The sequence below is a fragment of the Cannabis sativa genome, chromosome 7 (assembly GCF_029168945.1).
Source record: "Cannabis sativa cultivar Pink pepper isolate KNU-18-1 chromosome 7, ASM2916894v1, whole genome shotgun sequence".
Lineage (NCBI taxonomy): Eukaryota > Viridiplantae > Streptophyta > Magnoliopsida > Rosales > Cannabaceae > Cannabis > Cannabis sativa.
This window is the reverse complement of record NC_083607.1, coordinates 2,678,171-2,692,892: the sequence shown is the minus strand read 5'-3', so window position 1 is coordinate 2,692,892 and position 14,722 is coordinate 2,678,171. Positions and strand designations below refer to the sequence as shown.

Genomic DNA, 14,722 nt, shown 5'->3' with positions numbered 1-14,722 from the left:
GGCTAAGTGGGCGTTTACCCACCAGAGATTTGAATTTATTCCTATTCTCTCGATCCCTAAACACCTTGTTTGTAATGACCGCGAGGTCTAATTATCGTTTTATCTAATATATGAACGTTTTTCTTCAAAAAAAAAATAAGCCAACTTTGCGTACGAGCGAATCCTCATGCTCTATTTATAGGCGACAATGAGAAATTAAAGAGGGTTGAGAATTAATTTAAGTATGATTAACACCTAAAGAGACATTAATTTTTCCTAGCGCTTCGGGTCTCCGAGTAACCCTAGCTCGGTGTTTCGCGTGTAATAGAAGTTGATATTAATTTTTTGAAAAATTAGTGTAAATGTAAAATGTAAAAATTTGCTAAAAAAATATATGTCTATGCTGTAGTTAAAAACAGTTCACAATGAGATTATTTATTAGTTTAATAAAAGTCAAATTAAACATCTTGACAAATATCAATTATTATTTAAATTAGGTTGTACAAATAAAAATAAAATTGATTTACATACATATTAAGCAAAAATCTGAATTCTTTGATATTAAGCAAAGAAAAAAAATAGAAAAATAGGACCACACTATATCTTTATGAAAAAGTATGCATTTTGACCTTTTTGTTATATATGACATAATTATGTAATTAAAAATACATATATGTAATCACAAAAATTAGGACTTAAAATGGCCAAAAATAAAATAAAATAAAAATCCAGCTAAATATTTGGAATCGAAGACAAATAGATATTTTCTTCTTGTTTTCTGTGAATGAGGAATATTATAGGGTCTCTATTTAAGAAAAGACTATATATAGTATGAAAAATAAAGAAAAGTATTTGTAAAATTCAAAACAAAAACTAAAAGAGGTAAATATCTCAAGAGTCTTACTTTTGTTTGGTTCAACAAATCACATGTAACCCCCACTCTTTGCTCACGTGTTAAGCATTTTTAACATTTTATTAATATTTTTTTTAGCGGTACGAGTGGTGCAGTTTGTAACTGTTTTCAAACCAAACTGCAGTGATTTTATAATTTTTCAAACTGCAGCTGTACTGCAAGATTTTAAAACTGCAAAAAATATACCGTGAAAAATACAGTGCACTTTGAACAGTTTACACTATCATCATTATAATAAAAATCTAAAAATCAATCTAATAAATTTTAGGGTAAGTACCATTTTAAACTCTGTATTTTGCAAAAGTTACCGATTGGACCCTCTATTTTGTTAAATGACAAAATAGACCCTGTATTTTCTAAAATGGTAAAAATAGGATCCTGAATTGATTTTTTGTCAAAATAAAATTTAATAATAATATGATCTAAAAGTGTTATGACAAAACTATTTACATTTTATGTATCTGTTCGTATTTTCAAGTTGGTCATATTAAAAAAAGTTGTCAAAAATTTAGCTCATGGTGCTATTTATACCATTTTGAAAAATACAAGGTCCACTTTGTCATTTAACAAAACAGATGGTCCAATTGATAACTTTTGTAAACACAGGGTCCAAAATGGTATTTATCCTAAATTTTAACAATACAAAAAAATATCTAATTAAAATTTTAACATCATAATATATACACTAATTATAAAGTCATTATCTTGAATTATCTCTAAAAAATAATATAATAAACACATATATTTATTTATTCTTTTATGAAAAAAGAATAAACATCATATTATAAAAATTGGTAACTATGTAATATATAGTACGGTGCAGTTTGAACCGCAATTATTAAATACAAACCACAATTACCACACCACAAAAAATTTCAAACTATCTTTTTAATGTTTTATTTACAATTTTATGACCTAAACTTTTTATTTTCAAAAATACGCTTGTAAAGCTTTAAAAATACAAAACTATACTTTTTTCAGCAAAAAGTAAGAAGACAACGAGAAATCAAACTCACGATAACTATAAATAAATTATAAAAAAACCTGTAATACAACTATAAAACAACTAAAAATATAGTTTACTATTTTTACTAAAAATGTATTTTTGTTAATAAAAGAATTCAAAGCATAAAAATAATTTTTTTTCTATATTAATGTATTTTGTCATTGTTTTAAAATTTTTAGCCTATTTCTTAAAATTTTCAAAATTAAATACAATCACATAATATTTCTTTTCAATGAATCATATTTATTTAAATTGAGATGTACTATTTTAACAATAAAGAGCCATGTGAAGGTCACTGGGTATATAATATTTTCATACATTAATTAGAATTAGTTATATATTGGATAAATGACAAAACATACCATATATTTTCCAAAATAGTAAAAGTATGACTCTGAGCTCAATTTTCAACAATTTTATTTTTTAATATAACTAACTTTAAGACAATTTCTAACCGAACAAATACAAAAAAAAATGTAACCATTTTTGTCATAAAATCTCTAAATTAAATTATTATTAAGTTTTATTTTAGTACAAAAAAATCTGTTCAGGATCCTATTTGTATAATTTTAAAAAATACAGAATTCATTTTATCATTTAACAAAATAAAGGGTGTAATTAATAACTTTTGCAAAACACAAAATCTAAAATAATAGTTACCCTTATATTTATTTGTAACATTTTTATGTGGTTGCTATGCATGCACCACTTTTTCTATGGTTTGCTAATTATAATAGTAAACCATACAAGTGTTTTGTTTTTCTGTTGTTTATGACTTTAAAATAAAAGAAGAAGAAATTAATGAGTTGGTACTAAATAGATGGTTTATTTTCATTAAAAAATAGATGGTTTATAATTATCACTGCTATGTTTTTGAATGAAAAAAATGATAGAAGCAATGACTCTTATACATAGTCTACAATGGCTTAAAAACTTTTAACTATCAGTTCATTATATTGAGATTGATTCTTAGTGGTTAAAGAATAGTAGTCTACCGAAGTATTTGTTTATAATTTTTATTGTTTGTTATTAAACATTTTTCTTTAATTATCTAATTTTCTTAAAGTGCAGATCTCTCGTGTTTATAAATCAGTAAATAATACTACTCATTTATTAATTAAGTATGCTCTCGGTAGATGATAAGTGTTCATAGTTGGAAGAAATTCTTCATTCTCTTATGCTTATTATATTATGAGTCTTTGTTTAATATAATAACATTTTATTAAAGAATAATAATAATAAATAAATAACAAGGCCTGTCTAATCTTAAATTCTTGGGAAATTCACCAAAAATATTAATTGGGCCCATATCCTTGAGGCCTTTTCTAAAATCCTATAATACCATTTTGGGCCCATTAATTGTGGCTTTTCTTATAATACTATTTTGGTACCATTAATCTATGGAATAATTTCACAAATACACAAAAACAATAAAAAAATTACAAAAATACGGTTTTACAGAATTGTAAATATTTTTTTACGAATTTTTTGATTTTATTTATAGAAAATACGGTTTTTTTATATTGTATTCATGTTAATTTGTTGTTAATTTTTTATTATATGTATGTTATTTGTTGTTGTTGTTTTGATATTATTTTTATGTTATTTTTATATAGTTTTCTTATTTTTGTGTTATTTTTACGAAAAACCGTAAAAATGTAAAAAAATATTCATCAAACATAAAAATGTAATTTTTTTTACAAAAAATAGTGTTTTAAGTAATTATTCCTTAATCTATTTTATAAAAACGAATTTTGGGCCCATTTAATTTAGATAGTTATACAACTTGAGGCCTTTTCTGTATACCATTTTAGTATTTTTGAAAAGTACTAGTTACATTTTTTTTGTTTCTTCAAATGTAGTAAAATACAAATATTTCTTTTGTTTGTTTTTTGAGAGATTATGATCAAATATAGGCCTGTACAAATCTTTTTACAAACTACCCAACTTAAATAAAACTTTCATACCAAATCGAGAGAAAAAACACAACGATAATCCAAACCGTCCATTTAATACATTGGAGATTTGGATATTACTCCAACCCGCCCAATTTAAACAAAATAAATCGAATAAAAAAAAGAAGTGAATATCGTTTTGAATGGATTAAAATCATGGCTCAAGAAGTTTTGCATAGCTTTAAAAGAAAGAAGGGTAAACATGGTGTGATGGCTGTTAAAACGGATATGAGCAAAGCGTATGATCGCTTAGAATGGAACTTCCTTCTTCGAGTTTTGAAAGCTAATGGATTTAGTGAAAAGGTGATCAAAATCATCATGAGTTGTGTAACTTCAGTGTCATATTCGGTGCTTCTTAATGGGGCTCCTTTGGCTCCCTTCAATCCTAAGCGCGGATTGCGTCAAGGAGACCCTTTGTCGCCATTCTTGTTCATTCTTTGCAGCGAGGTTCTATCGAAGTTAATTCTAAGGGCGGAGGCTAATGGGGAGTTGAGTGGTGTTAAGGTCTCGAGAGATGCGGTGCCTATCTCACATCTCTTTTATGCGGATGATGCAATTTTCTTTTGCAAGGCGAATGGGGGGAATGCGGCAGCTCTTATGGAGTGTATTTTGCGGTATGAACGCTGGTCGGGGCAAGAGGTTAATAAACAGAAAAGTGGAGTAATGTTTTCGCCTAACACCCCGTTGAGATGTAGGGAAGAAGCTAAGAACATAATGGACATCAACGGCCTTAGTCATTCAGAAAAATACCTTGGTAATCCTTTCTTCTTTTCGGCTAAGAAGCGAAAGGATTTTCACTTCATTAAAGATAAGGTCAAGAGCCGACTTGAGGGGTGGAGGGCGAAGAATTTGTCTCAAGCCGGAAGAACTACTTTGGTTGGATCGGTGTTGCAAAGTGTCCCCTGCTATGCTATGTCAACGGCTTTGGTTCCTAAGACTGTTTGCGATGAGTTGGACAGGATCGTGGCGAGATTTTGGTGGATTGGCAATTCGAAAAAACAGAGATATCGTTCGTTTAAGTCTTGGACTGAAATTTGTCAACCTAAAAGATGTGGTGGTCTTGGGCTTAGAAGGTTTAGGGACATTAATTTGGCTCTTTTGTCAAAACTGAGTTGGGGTTTGCTTGCTAGAGCCGACAAGCCTTGGGTTAAGCTGTTGGAATCAAGATACTGTCAAGGATTAGATGCTTGGAGGGTGGAGATGAGAGCGAGTGATTCCTGGGTTTGGCAAGGAATTTTGGAGGCTAGGAAAATTTGTAAGATTGGGGCCGGGGTTCTTATTGGGGATGGTGGTTCGGACTTGTGGGAGAGACCCTGGGTCCCTGGGGTATCTATGGAGGAAGTTCGAAGTAGTTTCAGTTATTCTAGAAGACATGCCTTCGTCAAAGTTTCTGATCTTTTTGTGGATGGGAGTCGTGAGTGGAATTCAGATCTTATCAAAGATTGTTTTGAGGAGAATGTGGCTCAGGCTATCCTGAGCATTCGACCTTTGATATCTTCTAATGATAGGTTGTTTTGGAAAGCTTCTAAGTCGGGAAATTTCTCGGTAAAGAGCAGTTACTGGGTGAGTCAGCAAGATAGGTTCAAGGACCCGAATAAGGTGTGGGAAAAGCTCTGGCGCTCATCGATTCATCCTAGGCTGAAATTGTTACTTTGGAAAATCTGGTCTGATGTTTTGCCTACTAAGTCGCGAATTGGGAGGTTGGATGAGGACTGTGTGCTCTGTAATAATGCAAATGAATCTGTCTTGCATCTGTTTGGTGCCTGCAGTGCTCTTAAGGCAGTTTTGTTTCATAGCAAATGGGGCATTCGAATTGATGATCTGCATTGGAATTCCATTATGGATTTTGGTTTATGGTGGACTTCTGTGAAAGATGAGAGTTTGCAGATGTTCGTGGCTTGTACCTGTGCGTCGATTTGGAAATGGAGAAACAATGTGATTTTTCGGAGCCGGCCTTTTTCGATTGCAGAACTAATTTCTGATGTTCAGGCATCCGTGCGAGAGATGACTGTGAATGATTTCGCAGACCCTGGGGAAGTTTCAATTTTGACTTCTCAGGACTTTTCTGATCTCTCTTGCGCATTTGACTTGATTCCTTTTCACACTGATGCTTCAATCTCAGGCGAGGAAGCTGGTTTGGCAGCTGTTCAGAGGGCAGAGGTTGACGGGGAGCAGGCTTGGGTTGCAACTGATTTCACAAAAGTATCTGGGATTCTAGAAGGAGAACTGCTGGCAATTCAGCTGGCTCTTCAATTGGCTCGTCAGCTTAACGTGCGAAGAATCAAAGTCCATTCGGACTCTAAGGTTGCAGTGATGGCTCTCAATCTTGGTTGTTTGCCTCTCGCCTGGGGCACTTACCCTGTGTTTGAATCCTGTCGATGTTTGTGTAAGTGTTTTGACAAGGTTGTGTTTTGCTTTTGTCCTCGGGCTGAGAATAGTGTGGCTGATGCCTTAGCCGGTTGGGCTAGAGGGTCTAAGTCTGGTTCTCAAGGTGTGTTGAGGGACATTGCCCCCTCTGTGGCAATGAATCTGTTTTAGTTTTTCTTTCTTTCAATAAAATAGACTTATTTAACAAAAAAAAAAAATATATATATATATTTTTATTTTTTTAATTAATTAAATTATAATTAAATATTTACAACTCGATATTTTGATATTCATATTAAATTTATTAAAATATATAAACCTCTAATAAAAATGTTTGTGTGAGGATGTTGTTGTCGGATAACATCCCTCGGAATGGTGACATTTGTTATTCTATATTGCATAAGATTGTTTAAGTCAAATAAAACAATTATTTATATAAATATTTTCCTTAAAAACTTCACAATTGTTATGATGTGATGGTAGAGTTGAACAGTTTGGTCACGATCTAAGTTATTTGAAGTTTGCTAGATATGATTTTTTTGGATTTTTCATTTCAGAGTGCAGGTGGATTCTTTCTAATTTGAATAATGTCTTTTTAATTTTTGTTAAGTGATCTGCTAATCGTGTTGCTTACCATTTGGCTAGAGTTTCGTGGTTAAATGCTAGTTGTATTTATTTGGATTATGCGATTCCTAGTAGTTTACGTGATGCATCTTCTATAGGTAGCGTTTCACGATTGGTTAGTGATATTCTTAAAAGATATTTTTTTAAATTATATGGGACCTGATACTTAATTATATCAATAGCAGTATGACACCGAAAAAAAATACTAAACATACTTTTAGCAATTCTCTTTACATTAAATAGGCTTGTAAATTCTATATGATAGGTTTATTTATTTTTCTTCTTGTAGTGACCAAATGCCATACTCAAAGTTGATGATCAAAATGTACCATTGAAAAAAAAGCTCCCATAGTTATTTTTAAATGATTTTTCTATTTTAATTTGTGGAAAAGTATTTACAATAAATCAAATAGCTAGCTTTTGAGTATTCATGATTTTCATTTGAAGTCTTTCATCTAAAATCTTTTGAAGATAAAACTCTGAAAAACATGACACTCAAATGTTGCATCTACATTAAGTAGAAAAGTCAAAAAGTCCTCTTCTTATAATATCATAAATTCAATTTGCATTATAAAAGTCAAATGTGATATAAGTTACTCTTGAGGAAAAAACTATGCTAGACCACCGAAATACTAGGAGAAATTGAATAATACATTTTTAATACATTAATTAAATTTATTTTTAAATATAACTTTTTTTATAAATATTATACCCAAATTATTTTTATACTCTCACATAACTAAGACATAATTTCAATATAATAGATCTATATTATTTGGAGATGAATGTGTAGGTTTGTAGAAAAGTTAGGGTAAAATTTTAATTAGAGAAGAATGGAGATTATCGTAAAGTGATAGAAGTAAAATTAGCAAAATGATTGAAAAAGTAAGTAAACATAATAGATTTGAAAAGAAAGAATAAAAATTAAGGATAAGTTGAAAAATACCACTTTTATTAATCAATTAATCAAATTTACCTTTAATTTTATATTTAATTGAAACATACCTCTTTTTATATGTATTGTACCTAACATACTCTGACCTAAGAGAGTAACATGGAGAGTATCTTGAAGTGACAGAGGTAAAATTGTTACAATATTTTTAAAAAAAATAAAAATGATACTTTAAAAAAGAAAGTAAAACTAGGAAAGAACAATATAAAAAGGATACAGGGTAATTTCCTCTAAACAATAAATGCATCAATTTAAAAAAAAAGTATGTAATGTGATCTTCTCTCTAAACACTAAAGTGATGAGCCTAAACAATTAAAGCCCTTTGGGCTTAATACGGGCCCATATTTGGTGTGGCTCATTTGATAAAGGAACTATACAAAAAAATAGATAAATTTAAACATAGATTTTCAAAATATGGACAAAAAGATAATCCTACCAAAGTAAATATTTTTACATTTTGTTTTTCTAAAATAATAGAAAAAATTATATGTGAGTTGTTTTTATTCCTTATTTTAGTTTTTCATTTGATGTGGCAGTAATCATTTATTATTATAAAAAAGGAGTGTTAATTACAATTTCTTATTATAATATTGTAGTCAATCTCTATATTTGAAATCACATGTCAAAATTTTTAGCGATATTCGTTACAGTATCATTCCTGTAAAATTTTAAAAATTTTCGAGTAGTTTACAATATCAAAAATAAAATTCTTGATATTCTAATTTACCACGCATGTTCAAAAAATTTCAATTATATTTTCGATACTATAAATTATTCAAAATTTTTTAAAAAATTTACAGGAATAATGTGTAATCATAACGAACACCGACATGAGAAAAAAAATTCTAATAACGGTATCACTCATCTACTATCAAATTATATACTTTATTAGTGATAGGATGGTAACTATGTGTACTATAAATTTTACACATAACTAATTCGAAATGGTAGTAACTAGTTACCACTATCAATATATATTTTACTTTATTAGTGATATCATATTAACCGATCACCACACATTTTAACTTCATTAATTCAGCACTAATAACTAATTAGTTTTAAATTATTGTATTGGAAATATTTATCGTCACATTTATGTTTTCTTTCAAAAATTCATGATTTCATTTGAAGATAATATCTGCAGTTAAAAAGTGCAAAGCTTATAATCCAAAATTATAAATTTGTTTATAAATGTGATATAAATAACTTTTGAACAAAATATTATGTTAGCCCTTTGGGCTTAACTTGGGCCCATATTCTGGAGTGGCTCATAGTGAAAACAGTGGGTGTTTTGGCAGATTTTTTTTTTTTTTTTTTTAAAAAATATGGTAAATTTAAACAGAGTTTTTATAAATATAGAGAAAAAATAATGCCACCAAAATGTGGTATTTCTGTTTTTTTAAGCTAATGTTTGATTTGATTTTTTCACTCAGTATTTAGTTTGTCTTTTTCTTTATGGTAACAGGTTACTAGTATATATTTAGTTACTTGAAAAAATTAATGTGGTAGTAACCAAGTACCACTATCATATTCTTTCTTTAGTTTAATTATTAGCCATATGATGATAACTATTTACCGTCAATTTTAAAAAATAACTAAACTTTACAATGGTAACTAGCTATTTTAAAAATTAGTGTGGTATTAACTAGTTTTCGTTATCAATTTTTTTATTATTTACTCTATTAGTAATATGATGGTAACTAGTTATCATTATCTTATATTTATATGTAATAAATGTAAGTGTACATACTTTTAAATGGGTTATTTTAGGTTAGGTTTGTTAATCCAAAAATGATCAGTTAACTGTTTACTTGAAATGTCATAAACTCATTTATTTCGTGTGAGTTTCAAGTTGTGTTATCATGTGTGATTTATTTTGTTGCCCTTATTTATCACATGCAAAAGTTACCCACTCAAAGAGTAGTTCGAGTTCATATCATCCTTGTTTGCACACAATTGGTGTTCTTTTCAAGATACTCATTCTAATGGTACAACCTTCGAATTTTAATGTTGTTTGGAAATGTAAATTTTATTGCTTAATTTTTGTGATTTAAGATACATCAAAGAACATCAAACCAAACAAAAAATTAATCTGACGAGGAGAAAGAATGAACGGTGTTTGGCTTTTGAGATCGAGCCCCAGAGACATCCACGAAGGCCTTTTGGCCTAAGGAGCTTCGACGAGACCCCATATTTGGGCCATGTGCTTCAAATTCCCTCCCCGTCAAACACCAAAGAAAAGAGAGAACTGAGCGGTGGTGGCGAACCCCCATCCCTGCTCCGTCCCTGCCAACCACCACCTTCAAAATAAGAAGAGAGATCTATATTTTTTGGCTTTTTATTCTAAGTGTGAGGGGCTGGATATAAAAGAGAAGAATATATATTAGTATCACAGGCGGTTTGAATCCATAGGAGATACTATGGTTGACGGTTTAAAACTGTCGGGGTGCCCTTTAAAAATTATTTTTGTTTTTTGGCTTGTAACTCTTTTAAATTCTTGGGGATTCTCCACGACTATTTAAAATTGTCGAGAATACTCCACTATAGGAGACGATTTTATACAGTCGCGTAACTTTATTAATGATGGTTCTAAAAAAAATCCAATTGAAAAACTTACGGGCATAAGTCTTTTTATAGTAATGTATATTGTTAGTCCAAGATAGGTTTCCAAGAGGCGAGTGAATTGAAAATTTAAATATTTTCAAAAATTTTAAACCTCAAATATAATTTATACAAATATTTAAATTTAATGCAATCACATAGATAAACAGAAGTATAAACAAATAATAAATTTAAAATGTAAAGAGTTTAGGGATAGAAATTGCATTATCAATTTTTACAATGTTCGGTAGAACTAAGCCACCTACATCGTTGGTCTTCAAAGCTATGAATCTAGTTTTGAGTTCAACTATTGAGCCAAGTTAACGGGATTGACTAACCCTTACAACTGGAGAATTTTTTACCAAGGTTTTTCTCAAACTTCTCAATAATTTTCTTCCAAGGACTATCAACCTCACAAGATTGTTGAAGTGCCAATCTCACCAACCGAATTATTTTTTCCACCGGTGCCAACTTCACACCAGTAGTTTCCCAAAGGATTATCAACCTTTTTGGATTGCTGAAGTACCAATCTCACTCTCAGATTATTGTAGTGAAATCTTACTCTTCTCCAGTGGCGAAACTATGCCTATTTGTGGGGTGGCCATGGCCCCTCCTAGATTTTTTAAAAAAATATATATATATATATATATATAACAAACAAAGAGGCCCAAAATTAAGTTAATAGATGAAAGAGATCATTCTCTTATACTAAGTCCAATCCAATAATAAATTATCAAATTTAAATTAAAAAAAGCCAAAAGCCCAATAGTCTATTAAGAAGCCCAAAATTCAATAGCCATTAAGAAACCCAATAACTCAATAGTCCATTAAGAATATAATAATGTGATTTATTTTTCAAAGAGTATTCTACAAGTTTTGTAATAGTTCTCCTCCCCAAGTTCCCAAATTATTTCAAGCTTGGAAAAAAAATTGAAAGGGAGGTCATTGATAAAAAAAATTAAAAAAATAGAAAGAAGGAGGAGGATAAAGAAGAAGACTAAGAAAAGGTTTAAGGTACTCTTCTCATCCTTTTTTATTGTTATTTTTATTTTAGGGTTTACATTTTTTCTATTTGAGATTTTAATCAACCTTTAATCTTGTGTGATAAACCCTAAATTAAATTTCATAACTTTAATCATGTGCTCTAATATTATATCTCATGTGTGTATTTTTTTTTTGACATATCATGTGTGTATTTGAAATCTTTTAAGTTTATAATTTGATCATTCCAATTTATTATCATTTAAAGGGTTGTTAATTTCTTACATATATGAATATGACTTTTATTGAATTAGAAGTTTTCTTCATTTCTTTATTTGTAATTTTTTAGGGATTGTTAATTTCTTACATGACTTTTGTTGGGGGTTTCTCTTATTTTCTTTATTTGCAACTTTCTTGAATATTTTTAATTTATAATATCATGATCTAACTTTATTTATATGTTGTATTTTAATTATAGGTCTATGAGGTATGTCTAAATTTAAAACTATTGACTCATTTTTCAAAAGAAAAGAAGGTGCTATTTTAGAAAATTCTTCTAAAATTCCAAGGGTTGAACTAGAGGAAAATCATGATGATATTCCTTTTACATCTCCAACATTTGGTTATAAAGAAGTTGATTTGTCTACACTACAACGAGATCCAGGATTACGTCCACCTATGTGGAGCTATCATGTCAATCAACGTGATGAAATAAGAAGAGCTTACTTAAAAATGGGTCCTTATCAAATAAATCTCTCAAAGTATCCACCATCTGGTCCTGAAAATCATCCTCGTCCCTTTCAACCTTCTTGGTTTGTGCAATTTGCATCTTGGCTAGAGTACTCTCCGTCAAAGGATGCTGCATATTGTTTACCTTGTTATCTTTTTACAATGAAAGCCTCTGGACGTTTTGGATGGGATGCATTTACTGTCACAGGATTTAGAAATTGGAAGAAGGTTAATGATGGAAAAAATTGTGCCTTTTTGAATCATGTTGGAGAAGATTCTTGCTCTACTCATAATAATGCCTTGAAGTCATGTGAGGATTTATTAAAGCAGTCACAACATATTGATAAAGTAATGAATGCACAAAGTTCTAAGCAAATTCTCAAGAATCGGCTACAAGTGAGAACATCAATTGATGTTGTTCGTTGGCTTGCATTTCAAGGATGTGCTTTCAGAGGTCATGATGAGACTCTTGAGTCAAAAAATCGAGGTAATTTTCTTGAAATGGTTAAATTACTAGCTTCATATGATGAAAATGTTAAACAAGTTGTTTTGGAAAATGCCCCTAAATTTGCGAAGTATACTTCACCCAAAATTCAAAAAGAGATTTTAGAAGTTCTTGCAAATAAAGTGCGAAACAAAATTCGTGAAGATGTTGGGAATTCTAAATTTTGTATTATTGTTGATGAGGCACGAGATGAGTCTAAGGGGGAGCAAATGGCTATAATCTTAAGGTTTGTTGATGATGATGGTTTTATACAAGAACGATTTTTTGATCTTGTACATGTTAGAGATACAACTGCATTGACTTTAAAGAATGAAATAACTAGAGTTCTTTCTCACCATTGTCTTGATATTCAAAATATTCGTGGACAAGGATATGATGGTGCTAGCAATATGCGTGGTGAATGGAAAGGTTTGCAAGCATTATTTCTTAAAGATTGCCCATATGCATACTATGTTCATTGCTTTGCTCACCAATTACAATTAGCATTAGTTGCTGCATCTAAAGAGGTACTTTATGTGCATGAATTCTTTTCAAATTTGAATTTTGTTATCAATGTCGTGGTTCATGTAAACATCATGATGAACTACAAGCTGCTCAAGCAACACAAATTGCACATATGATAGCTATTGATGAACTCGAAAGTGGAAGAGGAGCAAATCAAATTCGTACAATCAAACGAGCTAGTGATACTCGTTGGGGCTCTCATTTTTCTTCTATTTGTAGTCTGCAAAATATGTTTGGAGCCACTTGCTCGGTGCTTGAAAACCTAATTAAGGAAGGATCTAATTACCATCAACGCGGAGATGCAAATGCTGCTTATAAAATGATTACATCATTATATTTATATTGCACTTAATGAAGGAAATCATGGGTATTACTGATATTCTTTGTCAAGTTTTGCAGCAGAAATCTCAAGACATATTGAATGCCATGAATATGGTATCTACTACAAAAAACCTTATCCAAGAACTAAGAAATAAAGGTTGGGAAAATTTGCTTGAAAATGTTGTCTCTTTCTCCAAGAAATTTGACATTGACATTCTAAATTTTGGCTCTCGTTATGTCCAAGGACGTGGTCGCCATCAACGTGATCACATTACAATAGAGCATCATTATCATTTTGATATATTTAATGCTACCATTGACTTTTAGATACAAGAGCTTGATAGCAGGTTTGGTGAAGGAGCAACAAAGCTTTTAACTCTTACCTCAGCTTTGGATCCAAAGGATGCTTTTAAATCTTGCAATATTGATGATATATGTTGTCTTGCAGAAAAGTATTATCCTCTTGATTTTTCTGAGAATGAGAGAATTAATTTAAGGTTTCAATTGAAGCATTTTGAACTTGATGTGCTTACTAATTCGAAGTTCCAAAATTTGTCATCCATCGCAGAATTATGTCGAAGATTAACAGAGACAGAGAAATCAAAGATATACTATCTTATTGATAGACTAATTCGCCTTGTTTTAACTCTTCCAGTATCTACAGCGACCAGTGAACGAGCATTTTCAGCTATGAAGATTATTAAAACAAGACTTCGGAATAAAATAGAAGATGATTTTCTAGCAAACAATTTAGTTGTTTATATTGAAAGAGAGATAGCCGAGACTTTTGATTTAGATTCAATACTTGATGATTTTGTTTCTTTAAAAGAACGTAGGTTGCAGTTTTAGACAATGTATTACTTTGCATGATATATATTTATATGTGTCTTTATATTTTCTCAATCAATGATATATATTTGCATATGTTATATTATTTTATATGTGTTGGATAAAGCTCCTTATTTAACTTCTTATATTAATTTATATAATACTATATACTAAAAACAAAATAGGTAAAAATACACTTTGTTTGACCCCTCCTTGTTTTGTGGTTTGGTTCCGCCACTGCTCTTCTCGGGTTGTTTACAAAACTGGTGTCAACCTCACCTACAACTAAGTGTCTCTTGCCAAGCAATAAACACTTATTTGCAAATCGTTTTAGAAAACACAAATCAACAAAAGATAAAGCCAAAAATAAATTTCGAACATCTTGAACAATAAGACCAAACTGTGAAGGCATAAAAATATCGCTCTGAATCATTTGATCTAACTTATTGAGGAATTT

General features: G+C 30.3%; 1 pseudogene; it reads left to right on the top strand.

Moving 5' to 3' along the window:
* The first annotated feature begins 11,190 nt into the window (after positions 1–11,190).
* Positions 11,191–14,340, top strand: LOC115702559 (uncharacterized; annotated as a pseudogene).
* The last annotated feature ends 382 nt before the right edge of the window (positions 14,341–14,722 follow it).